The sequence below is a fragment of the Myodes glareolus genome, chromosome 8 (genome assembly GCF_982192425.1).
Source record: "Myodes glareolus chromosome 8, mMyoGla1.1, whole genome shotgun sequence".
Taxonomy (NCBI): domain Eukaryota; kingdom Metazoa; phylum Chordata; class Mammalia; order Rodentia; family Cricetidae; genus Myodes; species Myodes glareolus.
Window position 1 is genome coordinate 109,104,043 of NC_142033.1, and position 7,908 is coordinate 109,111,950.

Below are 7,908 nucleotides of genomic sequence, written 5' to 3' on the forward strand. Positions count from 1 at the left end.
GGATAGCCAGGGCTGTTACACAGAGAAACCCTCTCCAAAATCAGACAAACAAAGCAACAATATGTTCTCCTTTTTGTTGTTGTTGTTTTGTTTTGCTTTGTTTTGTTTTTGAGACAGGGTTTCTTTGTGTAATCCTGGATATCCTGGAACTTGCTCTGTAGACCAGGTTGACCTCTAACCCTGAGATGGATCCATCTGCCCCTGTCTCCTGAGTGCTGAGACTAAAAGCATGTGCTACCACAATCTGACACAATAAGTTCTCTTAATATCTGAGCCACCTCTACAGTCCCTATCCATAGGGTGGGAATCAAGAGGAGCAAGAGAAGAGGGGTTTATCACATGGTACTATTGGGGGAGGGTGGGAGAGGGTGGTGAGGGATGGGGAAGGGTGGTGGGGGATGAGGGAGGATGGGGAGGGATGAGGGAGGGTGGTGGGGGAGGGTGGGGGCTGAGGGAGGGTGGGGGAGGGTGGGAAGACAGTGGGAGGATGATGGAGACCCTGCTACCTCCTAGGTCTTAGCTCTCTCTGTCTTCTGAATCCTGCCCAGCCATGTCTTCATCCTGATGGCCTGTCCTACTTGCTGGACGTCACTATTTCAGCTTTGAATTCTCTGGTGTTGCTAAAATTGCCCCTTTGGTCCCTCTGTTGCAGAAACTCATGCAGATAATTCAATGGAGTTAGATCTTAATTAGCTGTATTGTTGTTGTTTTTTAAAATTTATTTATTATGTGTACAACATTCTGCTTCCATATATGCCCACACACTAGAAGAGGGCGCCAGATATCATTACAGATGGTTGTGAGCCACCATGTGGTTGCTGGGAATTGAACTCAGGACCTCTGGAAGAACAGTCAGTGCTCTTAACCTCTGAGCCATCTCTCCAGCCCCAGCTGTATTGTTGTTGTTGTTGTTTTGTTTTTTGTCTTTTCTTTTTCCTGGTTTTGAGGCAGGGTTTCTCTGTAGCTTTGGAGCCTGTCCTGGAACTAGCTCTTGTAGACCAGGCTGTCCTCGACCTCACTGAGATCCGCCTGCCTCTGCCTCCAGAGTGCTGGGATTAAAAGCGTGTGCCACCACCATCTGGCGTAATTAGCTGCCTTAGGGATACTTTAAAAGTTTAGACACTTTAAAATTTATTTTATTTCATTCTAGAAATGGGTCTCATGTAACCCAGGCTTGCCTTGAGTTTCCTTTGGACCCTTGGATGACCTTGAATTCTTTATCCTCCTTCCTCTACCGCCTGAGGGCAGTGCCCTGGTGACAGGCTGGCACATTTGATTTACACGGTGTGGGGGATGGAGGAGGGCCTCCTGCAAGGTAGGTGAGTCAGCTCACCCAGCTACAGTCATGTATGTGTGTATGTATGTATGTGTGTGTGTATGTATGTGTGTGTGTATGTATGTATGTGTGTGTGTATGTATGTATGTGTGTGTGTGTATGTGTGTATGGAGACTAGGTCTCATTGTGTAGCTGAGGCTAGTCTTGAATTCACTGCAAGTCTCCCTGAAGTCCGCTCTTGAGTTTTGGCTTTAGAAATACATACCATTATATTTGACTTAAATTTATTTATTTATTTCATGCGCATTGGTGTTTTGCCTACACATATGTCTATATGAGGGTGTCAGATCCCCTGGAACTGGAGTTATAGACATTTGTGAACTGCCATGTGGGTGCTGGGGATTGAACCCGGGTCCTCTGGAAGAGCAGCCAGTGTTCTTAAACACTGAGTCATCTCCCCAACCCCCTGACTTAATTTTTTTTTTAAAGTTCCTGGGCCTGGTGGTGTATGCTTTTAACTCCAGCCCTTGGGAGGCAGAGGAAGGTGGATCTCTGTGAGTTCAAGACCAGCCTGATCTACAGAGTGAGTTCCAGGACAGCTAGGGCTACACAGAGAAACCCTGTCTCAACGTCCTCCTGAAACAAAACAAAACAAAATAGGAGCTGGCTCAGTGGCTAAGAGCATTGGCTGCTCTGGCTTCAAATCCCCACAGGACAAAAAGAAAAATAAAATTCAAGAACAGCAAACATCAGGTAGCGAGGATTGTGGAGCAGGCAGTGGCGCTTGCTGTGTAAGTCAGGTCCGCGTGCCACCCAGAGAACCTGTGCCAGGCAGAAGCAGAATGCCCTCTGCTCCCCACGTCGGTCTGGCGTCGCGCCATCCCACACTAAAGACGAGTACCTAAAACTCAAGATCCCAAGAAATATGCTCCGGTACACCCTGCGTGCAACCCCAACCACATCTCCGTTAAATACTGTGACTTTGTACCTGGCTGACTTTCCTGTTGTCTGTGCAGCCCGGGCTGTTCCAGGCCCTGGCCGCAGCTGCTCCTCCTGCTTGGGTACTTGGAGGGGGACACCTTTCAGGCTCCAGAGAGGGAACTCTACCCCTACCCCAACCCCAACAGAAGCTCCTCCCCAGCCCAGCGGGAAACTATCTGCTGCTTGTGTTTTGCCTCCCTCTAGTGGCCGAGTGTAAACGCTGACTCGAACCCGGAGGCCAGAAAACCAGCATTAATTCTGCTCCGCCAGTGTGCGTGGTGCAGGGTAACCCCAGTAACATATCCTGAGAGTGGAGCGTAGTCACCGCTCCACACAGAAGAGGAAACTGAGTCTGGGAGAGAGGAGTCATTTGTGGGTGACTGGGTTCGGAATTTGTCCTCGACTTGGCCTGTGTTCTCAGACAGGGGACAAGAACCAATAAATCCTGTTTTGTCCAAAGCCAGCTTGAATTGTTTTTGGTTGCGTTGTCTTTTTCTTTCCAAAGACCTTCGAGTCTTCCCACATCTCGTGTCAGTATTCCTGCGTCCAGCCATAACTTCGTTACCCTAAGGGAATACCACAACCTACCTCTCTGATTTCCCGAGCATACTTCACACAGCAAGGGTTTCACGGAAGGCTGTTGTGGAGCATTATTTTAACTAGGCAAGGACGTGTTACATTGGTTTATGCCCCAGACTATTACTTCAACCGTGAAGAGGCGTGTTACACTGTTTATGTTGCTTTTATTTACCCATGTAAGGATGTGTTATATTTGTTTAATTATGAAAAGATGTTTGGCCGGGGGGTGGTGGCGCACACCTTTAATCCCAGCACTCAGGAGGCAGAGGCAGGTGGATCTCTGTGTAGTTTGAGGCCAGAACGAGGTTCAGGACAGCCAGATCTGTTACACATGGAAGCCCTGTCTGGAAAGGAAAAAAAAAAAAGATGTGTTACATTCGTTTATGAGTGGTATATTTGTTTAATGAGATGTAAAGATGTGTTGTGTTCTTTTATGTTGCAAAACTGTGTTACTCTGCCTGTCTAAAACACCTTGTTTGTCTACTAAAGAGCTGAACGGCCAATGACCAATAGTTGGACAGGAGAAGGACAGGTGGGGCTGCTGGGGGGAGAATAAATAGGAGAAATCTGGGTTCCAGAGAAGAAGAGGGGGAAGCGAGAAAAGGAGAGGAGGACACCAGGAACCAGCCACACAGCCAGCCTCGGAGTAAGAAGGAAGAAAGATATATAGAATAAAGAAAGGTAAAAAGCCCAGAGGTAAGGTGTAGTAGAAGAGAGGAAGACAGGTCAACTTAATTTAAGTTAGAAAAGCTGGCTAGAAATAAGTTAAGGCCGGACATTCCTAAGTAAGAATAAGTCTCCATGTATTTATTTGGGAGCTGGGTGATGGGCCCTCAAAGAGTAAAAATAACCATCTATAAAAGAGAGGGAGACGCTTGGGGCCAGCCAGGCAGCCACCAGCCAGCAGATGCAGAGTGTACAGAATATGACATATAGAAAGGAAGGAGAAAGCCCCGAGGAAAAAGGAAGGTTAATTTAAGTTAAAGGAGCTAGCCAGAACCGTGCCTAAGCTAGGCTGAGCATTCATGACTAATGAATGTCTCCATGTCACACACCTTTAATCCCAACACTAGGGAGGTGGAGATAGGAAGGGATATAGCTGGGCAGAGAGAGGAATATAAGGTGGGAGGAGACAGGAGCTCAAGGCACCCAGTCTGAGGATTTGTAGAGACAGGATACCCCTTTCGGCCTGAGGATTTTGTAGAGGTGAGAACTTTAGTGACTGGCTGTTTCACTTCTCTGATCTTTCAGCTTTCACCCCCAATATCTGACTTCGGGTTATTATTATTATTATTATATTTATTATGTATTCAATATTCTGTCTGCATGTATGCCTGCAGGCCAGAAGAGGGCACCAGACCCCATTACAGATGGTTGTGAGCCACCATGTGGTTGCTGGGAATTGAACTCAGGACCTCTGGAAGAACAGGCACTGCTCTTAACCTCTGAGACATCTTTCCAGCCCCCGGGTTTTTATTATTAAGACCAATTAGATTTTCGCTACATCTGGAACCCAACATGGGGCGTGAGTTCCTAAGGAAACTGCTTGCCTGTGGCTTTGCTGGAGCTACAAGCAGCTGGACTCACCACCCTGCCAGCTAGGTTTTCCTTTCTTTCCTCCTGGTGGGTGGTGGGCTCTCCCTGGACCCCGTTCAGCTGCCCTGAAAGCCCCTCAGGCTTCTCCTGTGCTATGCAGCAGCAGTCAGCCTCATCTTCACCGTCAGCTTCGGCATATTTGGGGAGAAAACTGGGAATTCTTTTTTTTTTTTTTTAAATATTTATTTATTTATTTATTATGTATACAATACTCTGTGTGTATGTCTGCAGACCAGAAGAGGGCACCAGACCTAATTACAGATGGTTGTGAGCCACCATATGGTTGCCGGGAATTGAACTCAGGACCTTTGGAAGAGCAGGCAATGCTCTTAACCACTGAGCCATCTCTCCAGCCCCAAAACTGGGAATTCTTAAAGGCAGGAATTAGTTAAAAAATAGAGGTTATTCCAAGTTCTAAAATGGGAAGCACTATTACGATGGAAAGAGTTGGGTCTCTGTATGGCTATACAATGCATGCTCTAAGAGTGGACAATCAGATGAAGAGAGTCAACCGGGACTGACATTTTAACTATCATTTTGATAATCTTCATTCTTGGTTTATCTCTAATAAAGTTGGTTGATATGAGTGCCAACATACAGGCCTTAGAAAAACTTAGATATTCAGATCCGGACAGAGGAAGTTTTTTGTTTTTGTTTTTCGAGACAGGGTTTCGCTGTAGCTTTGAAGCCTGTCCTGGAACTAGCTCCTGTAGACCAAGCTGGCCTCGAACTCACCTGTCTCTGCCTCGTGAGTGCTGGGATTAAAGGCGTTTGCCCCCACCGCCCAGCTTTGAACAGAGGAATTTAAAGGAGAACCAATCTCAGCGATATAGGGTTAGAGAGGAACAGCCTAAGGTTTTCAAACAACCAATCTTAATACATCCTTACAGGAACAACTGCCAAATGATAGATACCCCAAGACTGTTTAAGCACTCAGTGGAATCCTGTGGAAACATTAGATTAAGGAGATTCAAGGAAGCAATAGCCACATATGGCATGCATTCACCTGGTACATAAGGCAAGCTATATACTTGATGCTCATGGGATTAGGGTTCCTTTTGACATCGATGGATTTTTTTGGAATTAGTAGATACAACATGGCAATTGGAGGTGAAAGAACACCCCAGCCTCAGACGGCCCTAAGACCCAGGTTTGCACCTGAGGACACCCAGGGCCTCAAGTCCTCAGTTTCCTGTTTGTGACTGGGTCTCCGTGGCCCTGCAGGAAGAAGCACAAGAAGCTGGAACCCGAGAGGAGGGTTCAGTCATGTGTGGATGACAGTGAGGTGATGTCCCAGGGCTGGGGTGGAGATCAAAGTAGAGGCATAGAAAGAACACAAGATCGGGAGACAGGCGAGAGGCAGAGGTGAGAGACGCAGGGGCAAAAGGAGAGAATGTGGGCTGGGGATACTCTCTCCCCGGGCTGCAGGGTGGCAGGTGGCCCAGTCCTGTGTGCCCTGTGGCCACCAAGGAGAACGAAGCTGTGGCCTAAGTCAGGCTTGTGACATCTCTAGACAGGAAGGGCACTCAGGGGCCTCTGTGCCTCTGGGGCCTGGAGAGCTGACAGAGCCTGCTGTGGCGTGGGGAGAGACAGCATCTGTAAAAAGGCTGTGTGAGGCGCTTTTGTTTTTGTTTTGTTTTTCGAGACAGGATTTCTCTGTAGTTTTTTTGGAGTCTGTCCCGGAACTAGATCTTATAGACCAGGCTGGCCTCGAACTCAGAGTTCCGCTTGCCTCTGCCTCCCGAGTGCTGGGATTGAAGGCGTGCGCCACCACCGCTCTGCTTTTAAGGCCATACCAGCCTTGTGGACCCAGCACCACAGCCTTGGTCAGGTGCCCTGTGCAGGGCAACCTGTGCACCAGACCTTTTCATGTGTGTGCCTGAGTGTGCATGCACGTTTCTCATGTGTGGGTGCACCTGTGTCTGCAGGTCAGAATGTCTTTCTTGATGGCTCTCCACCTGGCATCCTGACACAAAGTCCCTTGCTTGAACCCAAAGTTCGTGGATCTGACTGGTCTAGCTGGCTGCTGGCCTGGCTCCTTTGTGTTAGGACGGCAGATGAGCCAACATGCCCACCTGGCATTTGCACGGGACTGGGCATGCACACATGGGTCCACACGTTTGTGTGGGAAGAACTTTGACCTCTCAGCCCAACTCAGGGAATCGAAGCGAAGGCAATGGTTGATCGATGAAGAAGAGGGGAGTCCAGACACCCTAGGAAAGCTCCAGAACTTCCACCACGAAGTCCTGGGCACCGGGGCCCTGTCACCTGCTGTGGAAGGGACCTGCAGATGAGCTCAAACTGAGGGCCTGGTCATGGGATCATCCGGGATCGTTCTCAGTTCAGGTCCCCACAGGTTACTCAGAGGGAGATGGGAGGGTCAGAGGCACAGAGACAGCAAGCGCCAGGCTGCTGAATCTGGAGAGTGGGGGAGCCAACGGACACAGAACCTGCCCATCCCACTCTGCGGGAAGAGGATGACCGGCTCCCTCGGGAGTGCCTCTGCCCAGATGCTGTACCCCGTCACCACCCCATTCTCAGCCCACCCAGGACCCCCCAGTCTCGGTCCGAGCTATTTCCAGTGCCCGCCCGCATCTGCCATGAACCTCATGTGGGAACCTTAGAGATACAGATCTCCAATATCTGCCATGGATAACCACCCGCAGCAAGGTTCAGGGACCAAGCAGGGCTGACAGTCTGTCTCCAGCTGCTCCTAGCAGTCCATCTGCATTTCTCTTAGGGCCACCTGGAAAGGTTACAAGCTTGTCCACTGCAGAGGGGACTTGGCCACGGCACCTGTCATGGCTGCTCTCGACTGTCAACCTGATTGTATCTGGAATGAACAATGATCCCAAAATGGAGGGCACACCTGTGAGAGATTGGGGGGGCTTGGTTTGAAGTGGGTGGATCCATTTCTAGACCTTTGAGGTGGGAAAGCAGAGTTTTAACCACACCTTCTGCTGGCAGCCTATAGAGGGATGCGGCAGAAGCACTCTCCCTTGGCTGCTTCCCTTCACCTTGCTGGCAAGTCCATTCCTTCTCTGGAATTCGAGTCTATCTGGGATTCCAGCCCATACTGAAGAGCAGCTAAGACCCCCCAGCCTCGTGGGCTGAGCAACCACTGGACTCCTGGACTCTGCTCACGGTTGTATATATTTTCACTCTCTAAGACGGTGCTCTGGAGAGTCCTGACTAGTGCAGCACCCCATGTTTTGCAGGTGTTGGGGTCTACCCTGTTAGATAGCTTGGGCCCTTTCTTCTCTGTCCGTGGACACGTCCTTGTCTGCGTCACTACATTAGCCTCCCAGATTCCCACAAACAAACTCCCAGGACCTGGGCCCGATTGGAATTCACGTCCTGGGAGGGACAGGACTGATGTCACCAGAAAGAATGGGCTGGCTGGAGGAGGGGTGAAAGTGAGGGGGGGTGGAGGGGTGGGAGGGGGTCTACACGGGGTACATTCTCTACTCCAGGCA